At 35.2% G+C, this 17,895-nt stretch overlaps 1 protein-coding gene across 1 annotated transcript in view; it reads left to right on the top strand.

The window, feature by feature from the left end:
• Positions 1 to 17,895, top strand: part of LOC108245782 (nuclear receptor subfamily 5 group A member 2) — a 37,434-nt gene that overhangs the window by 7,000 nt on the left and 12,539 nt on the right. The gene's annotated exons all lie outside the window — the stretch shown is intronic.

The raw sequence follows: 17,895 nt of genomic DNA, 5'->3' as shown, positions 1-17,895 counted from the left end.
AGTCCTTACTATATTTATATCAAATTAATAATGTAAGCATCCCACTTTGAAATAATAGTGTATAGTGTATATACTTCCTTTTGTTATAAATTATTAGTAAACAAAAACATGAACACAATATTCAATATTTGTGATGTATTTCCAATCCTTTATTTACTTCAACATTTATTTTGTATCAAAAGCGTACCTTTGTATTTAAATGACTTGTAACAATAATGTGTGAGCAAAACTGCACCTTTTGTTTTGTCTTCTTCAGCATCTTGCTTCAAATGTGTTAAAAATGCTGAATTTTCTGGTGGATTTCAGAGATAAATTGCTTTGTGTGGCTGAAAGTTAAATTATTAAAATCTAGCCTAAACTACTGACTCAAACTGAATAATTTCATACCTCCTTGTCCTTTTATTTCAATTCAATTCGGTTTACTTATATAGTGCCAAGTCACAACAAAAGTCGTTTCTGTACACTGTACAAAACATTGGCATACATTATAAAGCCAATTAGTAAAAGTTATTTTTTTTATGGAAGCCTGGGGATTTTGTTGAATCTTAACTTTGTCACAGTCTCCCATCCTGAGCTGCACATTGGCAACAGTGGAAATGAAAACCTCCTTTTTAACAGGAAGAAACCTCCAGCAGAACCAGGCTCAGGATGAGCGATTATCTGCCTCGACTGGCTGGGGTTTAAGAGGACAGAAAAGAGACACAGACAAAGATAGAATGACTGGTCCAGGTGTAGTTTCTATTGGAAGAAAGACAAAGAACACATATTAATGATAATTTTAGTATCATTCTGTCACAGACATTTCAATTACATATTTACAGAAAATTATATAGAATGTTGTTCTAGTTTAATGAAACTAACATCTACAGTATATTCTCAGAATGTTTAGAAATACAAAGCTACATTGTTTTCTCTTGTGCACCTTTAAAAAACAAAATGAATTCATTTACCACAGATAATCAAACCAAGACGGAGCACAAATGGGTTTCTTTCTTTCTTTCTTTCTTTCTTTCTTTCTTTCTTTCTTTCTTTCTTTCTTTCTTTCTTTCTTTCTTTCTTTCTTTCTTTCTTTCTTTCTTAACGAAACAAACAATTTCAAATAAACTTAATAAATAAATAAAATTGATGCACATTATTAAGGTAATTGGCAGGTTAAGCATCACTAAGGGTCTTTGAGGAATAATAAAATACACATTGAAAATACACATAATAATACATNTTTCTTTCTTTCTTTCTTTCTTTCTTTCTTTCTTTCTTTCTTTCTTTCTTTCTTTCTTTCTTTCTTTCTTTCTTTCTTTCTTTCTTTCTTTCATTGCATGACAAATCTTGATATTCACATTAATACACATGGTTCCTGCCCAACATCTCTACCTTTATCTCCCAGTCGTTCAACCTGTGCTGTACCTCTGATGACCTCTGATGACCTCTGATGACCTCATTCCTAATCCTCCATCCTTGTCACTCCCAAAGAGAACCTAACATCTTTAGCTCTGGTCCTTCTAGTTCTGTTTCCTGTCTTTTTGTCAGTGCCACTGTCTCTAAACCATACAACATAGCTGGTCTCACCACTGTCTTGTAAACATTTCCTTTGCTGCCACCCTTTTGTCACAAACCACTCTTAAAACTTCTCCATCCACTCCATCCTGCCTGGACTCTTTTCTTCACCTCTTTACCACACTTCCTGTTTTCCTAGACAATCAACCCTAAGTACTTGAAGTCCTGCATTTTTGTGACCTCTGCTCCTTGTAGCCTCACTGTTCCACCTGCCTCCCTCTCATTCACACACATGTATTCTGTCTTGCTACAGCTGACTTTCATCCCTCGTCTTTCAAGTGCATACCTGCATTTCTTCAAGTTCTCTTCCACTTGATCCCTATCCTCACCACAGATCACAATGTAATCTGCAAACATCACAGTCCACAGGGATTCCTGCCTGACCTCATCTGTTAGTCTGTCCATCATCAGAGCAAACAAGAAGGGGCTGTCCTCATACATGTCCTGAACCAGTCTAACATACTTCTCTATCACTCCAGATGCCCTCATACAACATCACAGCTCCTTCCTTACCAACATGTTGTATGCTTTTTCTAAATCCACAAAAACACACTAAAGTTCTTTTTGACCCTCTTTATACTTCTCCAACAACATACTTAAAACAAAGATGACATCCGTGGGGCTCTTTCTTGGCATAAAACTATACTGCTGCTCACAAATAGTCATCTCTTGTCTAAGTCTAGCTTATACAACTGTCTCCCAGATCTTCATTGTGTGGCTCATCAACTTAATTCCCCTGTAGTTGCTACAACTCTGTACATCACCATTGTTCTTAAAGATTGGCACCAACACACTTCTCCTCCATTCCTCATGGATTTTCTCATTCTCAAAAATACCATTGAATAATTGAGTCAAAAGCCTCACTGCCAACTCTCCTACACATTTCCATACCTCCACTGGTATGTGATAAGGTCCAACTGCCTTCCTCTTCTTCATCCTCTTCAAAGCTGTCCAGACTTCATCCTTACTAACCTTTTCAACTTAATAGTCCACATTTTTTATGCCTTGTACTCTTCTTTCTCTTTCATTCTCTTCATTCAGCAGCTCCTCAAAGTACTACTTCTGTTTTCCTATCACACTCTCCTCTCTTATAAGAACCCTACTATTTCTATTTCTAACAAGCCAAACCGGCTGCACATCTTTTCAAGCCTGGCCCCTCTGTCTTGCCAGTTGATACAAGTCCTTCTTTCCCTCTGTCCAGCCTCTTGTACAAGTCATCATATGCCACTTGTTTTGCCTTTGCTACCTCCCTCTTTGTCTTACATTGCATCTCCCTATATTCATGTCTACTCTCTTCAGTCTTCTTGCAGTCCAATTTCTTTCTGGCTACCCTCTTCCTCTGGATAGCTTCTTGCACTTAACTATTCCACCACCAGGTTTCCTTATCATCTTTTCTCTGTCCAGATGACACACCAAGTACCTTCCTACCTGTCTCTCTAATCACTGTGGCTGTAGTAGCCCAGTCATCTCAAATCTCTTTCTTACCACCCAGAGCCTTTAACAGCTCCTTTCTGAACTCCTCACAACAGTCTTCCTTCCTCAACTTTCAACATTTGTCCATCTTTTCTGGCTTTACATTTCCCCTCCTCTTCACTACAACACTAATCCTACAAACCACCATCCGATGCTGTCTGGCCACGCTCTCACCTGCCACAACCTTACAGTCCACAGTCTCCCCCAGATTACCTCTTCTACGCTTAATGTAGTCTACATGTGTACTCCTGCCTCCACTCTGATAGGTCACACGGTGTTCCTCCCTCTTTTGGAAATAGGTGTTGACAACAGCCATTTCCATCCTCTTGGCAAAATCCACTACCATTCGTTGTTTCTGGTTTATTTTCTTGACACCAAACCTGCCCATTACTTCCTCATCTCCTGTTTCCTTCACCAATATGTCCATTCAGATCTGTTCCAATCACTACTCTCTCCTCGCTGGGAATACTCTCTATCGCTTCATCAACATCCTTCCAGAATTTCTCTTTCTCTTCTACATCACATCCAACCCGTGGAGCATAGCCACTGACAACACTGAACATCAGACCCTCTACTTCTACCTTCAGATATTTTTCCCTATCTGACACTCTTTTAACCTCTACTACATTCCTTGCTAACTCCTCCTTCAGAACCACCCTTACTCCATTTCCCTCCATTTCTCCCTACTTCCTATCCCCACCATGGTAAAACTTCTTAAATCCTGCCCCAATGCTGTGAGCCTTGCTGCCCTTCCACTTGGTCTGTTGCACACATGATACATCTATTTTCCTTCTCTGCATCAAGTCTGCCAGCTCCCTACACTTGCCTGTCATTGTCCCAATGTTTAGTCTTACACTCTTGCCTTTCCTCTTCTCCCTCTGTCTCTTGGTACATTTCCCTCCTTGTGGTCTTTGACTAACAGTAGCACAATTTCCACCAACACCCTGTTTGTCAACAGCACTGGTGAAGGTAACCAAGGCCTCAATCAATCTGTTATATTGTTGCCTGCATGAATTCACATGTTAGTTTTGGCAAAAGTATTTTACACCGGATACCCTTCCTGACACAACCCTCACCATTTACCTTGGCTTGGGACTGACATGAGAGATACACTGGCTTGTGCTCCCTAGTTGCTGGTTTCTATTTTCTGAAACATACTCATTTCCAAATCTGAAGAAGAGAAAAAGGATCAAAAAAGCATATATAATCTGTAAAAATCTGACAGTTATATTTTTTGTACATAGTAAAACATTTGAAGTTTACATGTCATATATAAATGATTTTGCCATATGTTGCATATAGTGTATGTACCTTGTCAGTTAGAAAACAGTTCAGCTGCTTTTTCTGGTTTACTCTGAACTGAGTTTTACAACATAAACCTCATCTTATACAAAAAAAAATTAAAACACTTTGAATAGGAACATGAAATCATTACAAAAACAGGCAACATTTTTCTAGAAGTATTTTCCTCCGTCGTTTAGTACACACAGTGCCATGCAGTTAAAGGAAAGGGTTGGACTTAGTTTTCAAAAATGGCATAAACATTGACAGAAAACATTTCAATTTTAATCTGGAAAAGTATGGAATTTTAAACTGGGATATGTGTAAGAACCCTGTACACAACTTTTAGATACTCACTGGACAACAGTTTACACAAATTGGTATTTGACATTCCAGAAGTTAAAAACACACACATATTTTTCACAAGGACAGGAATCTACATTTATGTTTTATTTCTGTTATTATTTTTCTTTTTCAGTGAATACTTTAATTCCTCTAAAAATAACAAGAACACCATAGTGACACTAGATGTACTTTGCTGAAAAGGAAAGATAATTTTGGATATTTGTTATGTATGAAAGCAGTTCACAGGCTGTAGATGAGAACAAACACATTAAGAGGTGATGAGGCTGACTCGTCGGACTCACAGTTAGGAGAACAAATGGCAGCTGGTTAAAGCAGACATCAGAAAGGCTTATAGTTTTTATTAAAACATTAACATTTTTTACAGTTTTTGTAAGGAAACTGAACTAACATGTTACATGGGTTATGTGAAATTCATTGAGTATTTCATACTTACTGTGTTTATTTTTATTCACAATGTAGGTAAATAAACCTCAGCATATTTCTTAGTTTTGCTACTGTTGCTTAATTTACAGTTGCAAACAAGTCAACACAACTGTTAATGTTTTAATTCTAAACAGACGAATGCTGCATTAACGAACAAAGAACCTATATCTTTTTAGTTGTGTGCTGTCATATTTTTGTCTTGTAAATGTCTAATTCAATTTCAATTCAGTTTATTTATATAGCAAGTCACAACAAAAGTCACCTCAGGGCACTGTACAAAAACATTTTCATAAATTATAAAGAGCCAATTTGCAATGAAAAGAAGCTAAAACTGGAGAAATATGATCTCTCCTTCTAACTCTAATTAGAACTCTAGCAGCAGTATTTGGATCAACTGAAAACTTTTAAAAGAGTCTTTTGGACACCCAAAAAATAAAGAATTACAATAGTCCAACCTAGACGTGATAAATGCATACAACAGCTTTTCTGAATCATTTTGAAATAAGGTATTTTTAATTTTATTGATAGTACATAGGTGGAGAAAAGAAGTCCTAATAACATTTTTAATGTAAGGGTTAAAATACATATCCTGATCTAAAATAACACCAAGGTTCTTTACATTAGAATGTCCTGCAGAGGTGGAGAAAGGCTGCAAAGTTTGTTCATAACCTGCTCAGTCTCAAAAACGACCACCTGTGTCTTGTCTGAGTGTAAAAACAGAATATAAGAGTCATTCACATTTTATGTCTTTAAGACATGTTTGTAATCTAAGTAATTGATTGGATTCATCAGGTTTCATGGATAAATACAGTATACCAATGAAAATTTATCCCATGCTATCTAATACCTAATGGAAGCATATATAAAGTAGAGTATTGGCCCATGTACTGAACCCTGAGGAACTCCATGACAAACTTTGGTTAAAGATTCATTGTTAACATTAACAAACTGAAATCTATCAAATAAATATGATTTGACATATTTTAGAGCTGTTCCTGTAATCCCAATATCACGTTCAACCTTCTGTAATAGAATATTGTGATCAATTGTATCAAATGCAGCACTGAGATCTAACAGCACAAAAATGGGCACATGACCAAAGTCTGAGGTCATGAGAACATCATTAGTAACTTTCACCAGTGCTGTTTCTGTGCTATGTTGTTCTCTAAACCCTGACTGAAACTCCTCAAACAGATTATTTCTGTCCAGATATTCACCTAATTGATTTGCAACTACTGTATTTTCTCAAGAAAACAGGTTATCACTTGGTGCCAAAAGGCAAAAGCAGACCATAATGTTTGTGTAAGTGTCTGTGTATGTGTGTGAGAGAGAAAAATATCTCATGAAGCATTTGACAAATTTTATTGAAAATTATGGAAAGTTATCAATTGATGTACATCAATAAGTGATTAACTTTTGGAGTCAGCCAAGTTCAAGATGGCCACCACAGCCAGTTGCCCTTCAGAAAACTACAAAATAGCTATAACTAAGTAAATTTTTACAGACACTGACCTAAAACTTTCTAAGTATTATCTAATACTGATCCACAATGCATAACTGAGCGCTAATAAAATCTCTTTTTAAAATGTTACCAAAAACTATTTGGAGTTCAATCTGTCTGTCAGCAAAATATCTTAAAAACCACAAAACAGATTTGAATGACAGGAGATTACCGTTGGATGTACCTCTGCAATTGATTAACCTTTGGAGTCAGCTCAATTCAAGATGGCTGTCACAGCCAGTTGACCTTATAAACACAAAAATGGCTTGAATTTGGTCAGTTTTACAGATATTGTGATGAAGTTTGGTGTGGTAGTAGCTGAGAGTCATTTACAACACATACTCTGAAGGTGATATGTGGTGATATTGCATGAGGTTATGCATAACATAATTTTTAAGACTTCATAAAAATCTACTGTACAATTCTACCATTTTTCAGCATAAGTTGACATTAGTCTAAAACTCTGGCGTGAAAGTCAGTGAACAATATGGAATTCTTTAAGGCATGCTAGGCCTTGAAAGGATACAACTCCAATTATTGTTTCACAGAGACAAACTTGTGGTTAACTGTGTGAGTGTGTGACTGAAGGCAACTGAGGCTAAGTTCTTACTCAAAATATCACTTCTTCACCTTCTATGAGCCCCGATCAAATGTGTGTGTGTGTGTGTGTGTGTGTGTGTGTGTGGCTGATAACGTGTCCTGGTCAAACTACTTCCGCCAGTTAGCTTTTCAGGAGGCTGGACCTGGCCTTCAGAATGTTTGGTGAGATTTTCAAATGAAAATACACAACCTTTTATCAAATTTCCATCATAGCAGCCCTGTTCCGACAGACAGGATTTTATCAAAAAGCTGTTTCATTTTATACTCAAATTCACTTAGCTGACATCAATCAATCAATCAATCAATCAATCAATCAATCAATCAATCAATCAATCAATCAATCAATCAATCAATCAATCAATCAATCAATCAATAATATTTTTTTCTTTACTTCTTTCTTGTACAAAAAAAGAAACATGATGGAATAGAGTGTTTAATAAAGATTCAATTGTAATACCAAATTTTAGAATGCTCACTCAAAAAAAGACAAAAAGCAAAAAGACAAAATGCCTGTCTTTTGTCACCCATCACCTTTCATGCGTAGTGTTTTAGACTAAGATCATCTTATGTTGAAAAATGATTGTCTTTGTCAAACCTTGATAACAATGTTGTGTGATCTCATGCAATATTGCAAGATGTTACGTTCAGAGTATGTGTTGTGAATGACTCTCAACTACTCCCACATCAAACTTTAGCTCAATTTCTGGCAGAATTGTAGCAATATTAGCGGTAGCTAAAATTGATTAGCAGTGACAGCCATCTTTAATTGGACTGAATCCACTGATTACTTTTGAATGTCTAAAGTCCATCCAGTGGTCCATGAAATATTTTGCTAACAGATAAACAGGATTAACTGGAACAGGTGATGCTATAGTTTTAAGATCTTGCACAGTAAGTAGCACTTTAAGTATATGTTATGATTAACTCTCAATGACAACCGCAACTTTTACTTAGTATCTGTAACACTGACAAAGTTTTAGACATTGTTGTGTTTTTTAAAGTTGATATGCTGCGGTGGCCATCTTACATTGGAATGGCAATAAATGTTTTTAGCTGTAGATGTACCTCCAATGCTTATTTTCTGAACGTTTCATTAAAATTCACCCACAGTTCATAAAATATATTGTTAATAAACAGACTTGACTTTAAATAGTTACAAATTTAAATAGGTAATGGGAATTTTTTAAACAAAGATATTGTCCTCAGATCAAAATTTATATTGAGGATCCGTCTCATCTACAACAACACTAATCTTTAAGTCAGTATTGACAGAGTTAGTGTCATTTTTGTTCTTTTAAAGGTCAGTTGGCTGTTGCAGTTATATTGAATCATGTTGACTCCAAAAGGTAGTCAGTAATCATTGGAGCTACAACTTTCAAAAAATTTCTTCCAAAGTTGTCCAGTGGTTCGAGAAATATTTTGGACACAGACACACACACACACACTTAGCTCAGATGGTTGGGGTTATCAAATTGACCTATTACACAGGGTTTAGTTTTATACCCTAAAATTGGGTTAAAATTGCTAATTTGTTGAATTGGAGCGACTAAAAAGTTGAGCTAGAAAGACAACCCAAAATCTGTGTCATTTGATAATTAAAAATTGGGTTGGTTCTAGCTAACTGGTGCTAATAGCTATTAGTGCTCTTATTTTGGATTGATTGCTTAGGGAAGTTAAATGGGTAACCAAGTCATGAATAGGACAGGCCAAAGCTCAAACATTTATTGTGGTTCCAAACAGAATGTTTTAAACAAAGATGATGTGCAGTATGCATCACTCCGAGTATGCATTGGGAATGATGCTCAGGTAGATTTAGAGTTATCGACATACATGTGTTGGCTAAGCTTGAATAGCAGTGGCAGGCATCTGATTGACTCAAAAGTTTAAATAATTGTAGATCTATATCAAATACAAATTTGAATATTTTATGATAATGAAAAAAAATCTATTAGGTCATGACATATTTTACAAACAGACAAGCATGCACACACGGACACAGCAACAGGCAATAATGAGATCTCATGTAGCATCTATTTCATGTCCTGACTGTAAAATTTATTGTGGATTGTGGACAAAGCATCATTTTACCACTTGAAAAGGTGTTTGAATGAAAAATGATTTTTATTTTTTTCTGTTTGTGCCACTCTATTAACATAGTCATATCTAGTTTCCTTGGCAGCTATAGCCAGAGGTGGAAATTAGTAAATTGCATTTACTTAAGTATGAACTTTGTGTACTTTGTACTTTCAAATTTATTATTATTTATTTTTACTTAGGCATGTTTTATTTTTATTTCAAGTACTGTACTTAGTTACATTTGAAATCCCATCTGTTGCTGAATAAAGAAACGTGTACATAAACATTTGAAGCCGGGGAGATGTTTTCCTGTTAAATAAACTCATAGAGATTGTATGCAAACACCACCCACTAGGAGGGGTGAAGTGAACATGTCAGCAAGTTAACTTGCTGGCAGATAAATTTCCTCTGCAACCTCAAGTTGAGCTAAAGAAAATGAAATAAACTGACTATGTTTAAAAGACACTCTAGGTTCAAGTTAAAGGAAGGAAGCTGCTTCATTCTGCTGTTAGCTGTGTTAGCTCAGAGCGATTCAAACCTGCAGCCTGTGGTGGTGAGCTTAAAACATTCTGTACCATTTTTAAAACGTACTGTATCACTTTTCATAGATTTTCATAGTTCAATAAAAAGCTTTGTGAAAATGTGTCAAACATCAGTGCCTAACACTGCTAATGTTGATTAGCTCTGCAGTATCTTGTAGGCTAACTAGTTACTAGCTATGCTAACTTTATAACATGACATGATCATACACAGAGAGGATCATTCACTCCCATCTCACATCTGAAAACATATCAGAGAAGAAATAGGTGGACCTGGTCTAGTAAAAACACACATGTAGAAAAATAATACTGGATTTATTGATAATAAATTATTTATTTGATGATTGTAATTACATTCTGCTTATCTCAGAATACAAGCTATATTTACACATCAGCTGGTTAGTCACTCCATGGCAGAGGTTTAATGCTTTAAAAAAAAAAAATGCCCCAGTAAAATTACCAGCCATAAAGTTTGAATGGATATATTTTACGATCACATTGATTTAGCAGTTGTTTGAATGTGAAAGTGATAATTCAGTTATGAAAAATATAGCAGATAGATGATGATAAAAGAAGGGTAAGTCATTTTTCATCAACTTACATCATACCTTAATTTGTGGTTCTGATAGTAGTTTGTGCAGTACACACAATTTTTTTTTTTTTTTACTGTAGTCTATCTGCAGCTTAGTGAGGTGCAAAGAGTGAGTGTATTCAAGTTTCCAAGCACACTTCTCATGTTTGCTTAAAGTTATGAGTTACTTAAAAAAAGAAAAACAGTTCTGGTCAATTGGAATGATTTTACCTAAAATTAGAATCCACCCTTTGCAGATTAAATGATAAAATAAAAATATATTCCTGAATAATTATTAGGTTGTGGTTAAATTAAAAAAAATAAAACACCTACATTTGATCAGTGTCTAAATGTGGAGCACTGACTGACTTTTAAAATGACAGTGGAATTTTTAGTTTTGTGTTATTTGACAATATGCATAAAGTTAGGTAAAACTATGATGAAGGGCTTCTCTACCTTTCTAAAACTGTTTTTTTTTTTTTTTTGTCAAAAATAAATCACTGCACTAAAATAATTCTTAGTGCTTCTTTTGATAGTCCCAAGCCTGGATAAAGGAGAAGGGTTGGAATTTTGACATTTAAAAAAATAAAACTCAACAGAAGAAAGTTCAGTTGTAGTTCTAAATATATTTATGCTATTTTTACTTAATTTTTGTCTCCCTTGATGTAATTCCTTTCTCCTACAGCATCCATTACAATTACATGCACATGGCCTGTTGTAAAAAAATAGGTGATGACATTGTTTAGTGGCTTTTAGAACAGCCAATATCTACTTTCTTTACCGGGGAGTTGGCAGCACTGCTTTTTTTCTGTGGGGCGATGTGTTATCCTCTACTGCACTGTGCAGCTTATAATAACAACAACAACAAAAGAAAAACATCAGTTCTGGTAACAATTTGTTTAATGAAGTCACAGCTGATTTCATTATTCTGTGTCCAAATACCTAAATCAGGGATAGGCAATCCTGGTCCTCAAGTACCACTATCCTACATGTTTTGCATGTTATCCTGCTCTAACACACATGATTTGAATCAATGGGTAATTAACAGGCCTCTGCAGAACATGGAGAGGTAATTTAACCACTGAATCAGGTGTGTTAGAGCAGGGAAACAAGTAAAACATGTAGCACAGTGGCACTCGAAGACCAGGATTGCCTACCCCTGACCTAAATGAAAGGATGTTTTAACAAGTGGAGCTATGGGTTCTGAGAACATCCAAGAGGATTTGATGTCTTTAGTTGATACTTTTGTCCATTCGTAGTCTCAGAAACAAAGTTCACATTGTTATGGTGATGATATTTGTTGCTTCTTCTCACAGTAACTCAACAAGGTATCTTTGTACTGATGGATACTTATGTCCATATTACTAGACAGGAGATGAACAGAGACTGCTCATAATTTCTAACCAAAAAAATAACACAAAATCATACTGTAGATCAAAATAACACATTATTCAATATGTCCCACAAAGCTCAGTTTTTCTCTAATATTTATCGTAGTATAGTTTCACATTTTCTGTCACAAAATCACCTGCTGATTGTGTCACAGGGGATTTTTCTTCTCAAAAGCACTCAAAGAGATGTGTTCAAGTAAACAGACTGCTTTCAAACATTACAATTTTGTGTTGTAATTTTATACAGACTTTAAAAGTTTTCAATACATTACATAAGCTATAATTTTAGTGAATGTATTCATGTCATACAAAGAAAGTTATTTTTTATTTATTTGCAGTATATTTTTTAAAACATGCAAAATTGTTCACATGGAATGTAGTCTAACAGAAACATTTGTGTGGTTGTACTAAAAAAAAGAAATGATAGAAATTATTTGTTTATTAATTTTCATACACCACATTTATCAAATAACAGTAAATGACACTTACAATACCTTCCTTCATGTGAACAAAACTTCTCCTTTGTGAGCCAGGCAAAAAAAAAGACCCTAACGATTTTTTTTGGTGAGGAGTAGCGTGTAATCTGCGTGTGAATCTACCATATATAACATCTTTGTTGAAAAGCTTGGCACTGCACAGTTTTGTTTTTTTGAATTGAGAAAGGTCCTTTACTAGAAAGTAAAATGTTTTGTTTTTTTAACCATTTTTAAAAATGCTAACATTAGCTCCTTTTTATGGTTTGCTAATTTTATCTTTTAGTTTCAGTTATGAATGTTTAAGTTTTTAGCAACTGCTTTGTTCAGTTTCACTTTTAGCTGCTGTTCTACTTATTTTAGTTTTTAACTATTATGCTCAGTTTGGCTTGTGTTGTGCTTGTTTTAGCTTGTGTTCTGATTGTATATAGATCTGCTCACAATATTTAATCTTTTCTGCTGTTTTAACAACTTATCTTTTTTTTACCATATTTGAGCAAAATCACAAAATATATATAAACTGCATATAAACTGAGTTTTTGCAGAAAATGCTAATTTGTCTATTTTTCTTGATATCAACAAGTTTATGTGCATACTATTTTATTTGCCCCCTCAAAAGCTTGCTTTTCTTTTTTTATGCATTAAGTGATAGAAATTGTATGTGTTTCTACTGAGAGTCAGACCTGCTTCATGCTCAGCACACAGATAAAATGAACAGTTAGTATGAAGTTGTGAACGTTTTGCCAAGAAAGCCTCATGCTGAAAGAGTTGTTTCTCTGTGCAGGATAATTACATTCCATCCAGATGATAACAAGGGAATGTCAGCTCGAGCTGCAGCTCTATTTTGTGTTTGCCTACATTTTTAGTAAATTGTTTTGGGGAAAGGAAGCTATCGACTGCTGCAGATCCCCAGAGGTGACATTTGTCTTCCTTACTGTTTTGCCATCTGCTTACCTGTGGAACATGGAAGATTTTCCTGAGATGCAAACAGTGAACATCATAAATGTTGAATGACTATAAACGGTGCCTTGAGATCAGCACTCTTGCTCAACAATACGGTTTAACACCTGTTTTCAGTGACAAATAACATCTAATGTTGGAAACTGGAGAAAAGACATCACTAGTTAATATTTTCAGTATAAAATCTTTGCATGCTTCATTTATATCTGTTATTGTCAAAATCACACATGCAGTGCTAGTACAGGTTGTTTGAGGTTTGTTTCTGTGTATGGGACTGGTTTGCTTGTTATCAGATCACCAGTTCACACTCCCTGAGAGTGTATCAGTCAGTAGCAGCTCCATGTGGTTGTAGACAGATATTTTGTCTCCACATGTCAAATCTGTTTATGTGAAAAAAAAGACAAACATTCCTGTCTTCTCTGGTCTTTGGTTTGGAGAACAGGTTTGAATTCTGACAGACAGGACTGATGACCTAAAGGCTAGTTACAATACAGCCAAAACAAAAGTGGATCACTGCCATCTTTAAATATCTCCAGTCTCCAAAATTTTACAACAGTTCAAATTCAGTAGCTATTTCATTGACCTTTTCCCTGTCATCAGTTTCTCCACACACAGTTATTTACATATAACTTTGTTGTTATATGCAACTGGACTGAGTGTGTAATGTGAAATTGATGGAGGTATAAAGATTTTAAAAAAGAGCATACACATAAAAAGCTGTAAAATTCTGAAGATTGAAGTTGTTTTAGGATGATAAAATCTGATTTGTAAGTGGGGATATCATTGGACTTCCATTATTAGCTTGTCAATACTGTTCAAGCAGTCCCATGTCCAAAGCATATTTAGCCATCCCAAAAGAATTCCAATCTTCAAAATTCCACATTAGTCCATATAAACTCTAGTTTATAAACCTTTACACATTCATCAGTTTTGCAATACATGATTATTTAAACAGAAATATAATATTTCTGAAAGAAGTGACCCCAGGCTGCACCAGAAGTGCTACAGCAGCTGCTGCTGTTATTTTCCCTTGTAAATAACATTAGAACTCCATGTAAATAACTATGTAGCACAAACCAGACAACACTGTAAAAGTCTAAATGTTCACAGGAAATGTGATGAAATTTGGAGATTGTTGTTGTTTTAAGACTGTTAGCTCGTCAGTCCTGTCAGAATGAAACTATTTCCCCTGACTTTGGTTGTTCAGAGAGCAATCTCTAACAGGTTCGATTCTTAATGTCCATAACCTTTACACAGAACACCATTTGAAAATGTCTGAAATATCAGTTCTAGATCTTATTTGCTGATTTTATTTATGCTAGTTTGTTTTAATCAAAGCAGACTTTCAAATGTTGCCCATTAGCATTAGCTTATGAAGAACAAAATGCTACATTTAATAAGAGTAGTAGCTTTGAAATTTCTGTACCAGACTAACACAATTAATAAACCATTCTGTCAAATAACATTAATATAACGGTAAAGTTCTGGTAATTAATATAAGATGAAAATAATTGTAACATCTGTGTTTCTTTATTTACCTTCATAAAATGTTTTAAAAAAGTGTACTATGTGATCCAAAATCAAGAACCAGATTAGCTGCTACTTTTGATTATTAATTATTTAATTCAAATTAAAGTGAAAAAAAGATCAACTTTTCAAATGTAATAAAAATGAAGACACAGCTGAGATTTAAAAGAGCTTTACTGAACTGAAGAACAAAAAAAATGTGCACATTGCAACATGGTGAAAGAAGAGTGTATATGTATCCATCACACATAGTTTACTTTGGTTCATGTATCAAAATAAATCACAGACATTAACAGTTTGTCTCTCAAACATAAAGAGAGATGAAAAAAAATAGAATCCGTGTGGTGAACAAAATGAAGCTCCTCTCTCTGATTCCAATTTGTTTTATGGTTTTTAAAGGGGTTTTTCAAGCTGTTTTTTTAACTGTTGCATTGAGCTCCTCTTGGAGAGGAAGCATGGGAGGTCACTGAGACCTCTTGCTTCCTTAACCCCTTCCTTTATCATTGTACACACAGACCCCCACCACTGCACCGGTCTGGATGAGTGCAGCCAAGGGCGAAAATTCCATTCCATTATTGGGGGGACAGTAGACAGGGAGATTTTTAAAGAGCAATTTTTGGGGGAACACTTAGATACAGTCAAATGTACTATTGTAAAATGAAATTTAAATATTTATTGCAGTTTATTACCAGTTGCAGAAACACACCAAATATATTTCTATATATTTTTTAAAAAACATTTTGGATTATTTCTACATCCACACTATTTCTTTAATAGACTTTGCTTGTTTCCGCTTCCTTGTCACTCTGTCAGGTGACTTACAACATACACTTATTCTTCTACAAAAATGTAAAACAGGTCACTAAACATCTGACATGCATCCATACACAATAATGAAGTCCAAAAGGAAACATTTACATCACAACTACAGGGAGAACAGGGCACACACAGACTTTCAGAGTTGCCATAGAAATGTGTAATCAAAAACTTGGATTAGTGTAACTAAAGTATCCCCCCCATAATATAATGTGTTCACTCTGCAGGACGGGGGGTGTTAGTTTCTCTGATTTAATTATTAGATCACATTGTTTTCACGAAACGAAACTTTGACCCGAGGGAGGGAGAAAAAAAGACGAGACCTTTGTGCACAAAACGCAACAAAATAAATATTAAGCAACATATATATATATATATATATATATATATATATAGCTACTGTTTAAGTGGTAGGGATGGGCATGGGCTTTCCCACAGAAGATTCAACTATGAGGTAATGAAGTGAACAAAATGCAGTTTTGTTCCAACGGCCAAAGGAGGCTACTAGATTAAAATGCTAATCACTCTGTGGATTGGGGATTCAAACCACGGACTCCCACTTGACAGGGTGAAACACACACCATTGTACTAAAAAGGTAGTCTTGCAAAAGATGCCTATTGGAAGGCATTTATCCATGCTATCTCCACAGCTTCAGCTTCAGACAGCCTTTCTAATGTGTTCAATGAACTGAACCACTGTTAAAATGATGAGGGTGGGAGGCATAATTTTTAAATGGATAAATGTATTGTTTTGCCTAAATAAATAGTGGATTTGTTTGTTGTTTGTTATATTGCTTAAAAAATAGTTTCCTTAAATGATTTATTAGCGGGAACAATCTGGCTCTTTTTCCCCTGGGATTTACGCCCAGGGACACAAAATTGGACCCTTTTCACCGCTACTGTTAGGAACTGCAGCTGCAGAATTACTCGCCAACATGTCCTTCACTTTACTGTCAATACTGCAGTAGGGTGGGGTCAGAGGGTGAGAGGGGCTTAACCTGTAAACACACACAAACCACCAAAACAGAGCAGATGTGGCTGGTGGTAAAGGTGGGAATGTTGATGTTGGCAGGTTGAAGAAGTGAAATGTGGGGCTTGTAAATACACAATGTGGTCCGACATATATGGAAGACACTAGAACCCACACACACAACACATACACAAACACACACGCAGTGTTTAATTTCTGTGTTTTACAGTTTCTGCCACACGTTTAGAATCTTTCTATAATGAAATAAAACTCACTGAGTGTTCAGATTTTTCACAGATTAAATTTAAGACCTAGAATTCCTTGAAGAAATGCCTTCTAAAGTTTTATAGGACTGACACCATTTTATGTTGAGAAATGACTGGGTTGTAGTCGTTTTGGTCAAACCTTTAAAAATAATATTATGTGCAATCTCATGTAAGTATCACAAGATGTCAAGTTCAGAATATGTGTTGTGAATGACTCTCAGCTACTACCATAGCAAATTTTAGCTCAATATCTGTAAAATTACCTGAGTTATAGCCATATTTGTATAGGCAAATTTTGATTAGCTGTGACTGCCATCTTGAATCAGATTGACTTTAAACATTTATCATTTGTACATGTACATCAAAAGATAGCTTTCTGAAAATTTGATCAAAATCTGTCCAGTGGTTCACAATATGCGAACAAACAAACATGGATAACTCAAACAGTTAAGACTAAAGTTAGAAGGAAATACCTCATGCAATGGATAACACTTGACATTTGTGTTGTAAATGATTCTCAACTACTACCATATCAAATTTTAGAACATGTGTAAATTTGATTGAATTATAGCTTGAATTATAGTTTTGTATTTACTAAATTCAGTTGGTTGTAATGGCCGTCTTGAACTGGGTTGGTTATAAAAGTTATTCAGTTGTAGATGGACATTTTGCTAAGAGATAGACAGAGTGGACTCTAAATAGTTAACATTTTATACAAAGTTCATGTGCAATCTGTTAGCACTCAGAAAATGTCATGGGGACGTGTCTCAGCTACTGCCACACCAAATCTTGCCTCACTATCTTCTAGCTAATAAGTTCTAGGTGATTTTGGGTTTCTTAAAGTCAATTGGCTATGGCAGCTGTCTTGAATGAGGTTGACTCCAAAAAATAATCCAATGTAGCTGTATATCCAGTGATTACTTTATCTGAGTTTCATTACAATCCATCCACTGGTTCATGAGATAGTTTGGTAAGACACAGACACACAAGCACAGACATGAGCAGAAACATTAATGTCTGCCTTCACCTTAAGGTAGTGGGTGTTTATAAATCATCTTTAAATAAACAGAGCCTCAGACTGTGTTTATTTGCCATTATCCTCCATTTT

Source organism: Kryptolebias marmoratus, linkage group LG1 (genome assembly GCF_001649575.2).
Source record: "Kryptolebias marmoratus isolate JLee-2015 linkage group LG1, ASM164957v2, whole genome shotgun sequence".
In the NCBI taxonomy this organism is placed as follows: Eukaryota; Metazoa; Chordata; class Actinopteri; order Cyprinodontiformes; family Rivulidae; genus Kryptolebias; species Kryptolebias marmoratus.
This window is presented reverse-complemented; position numbering and strand designations above follow the sequence as displayed.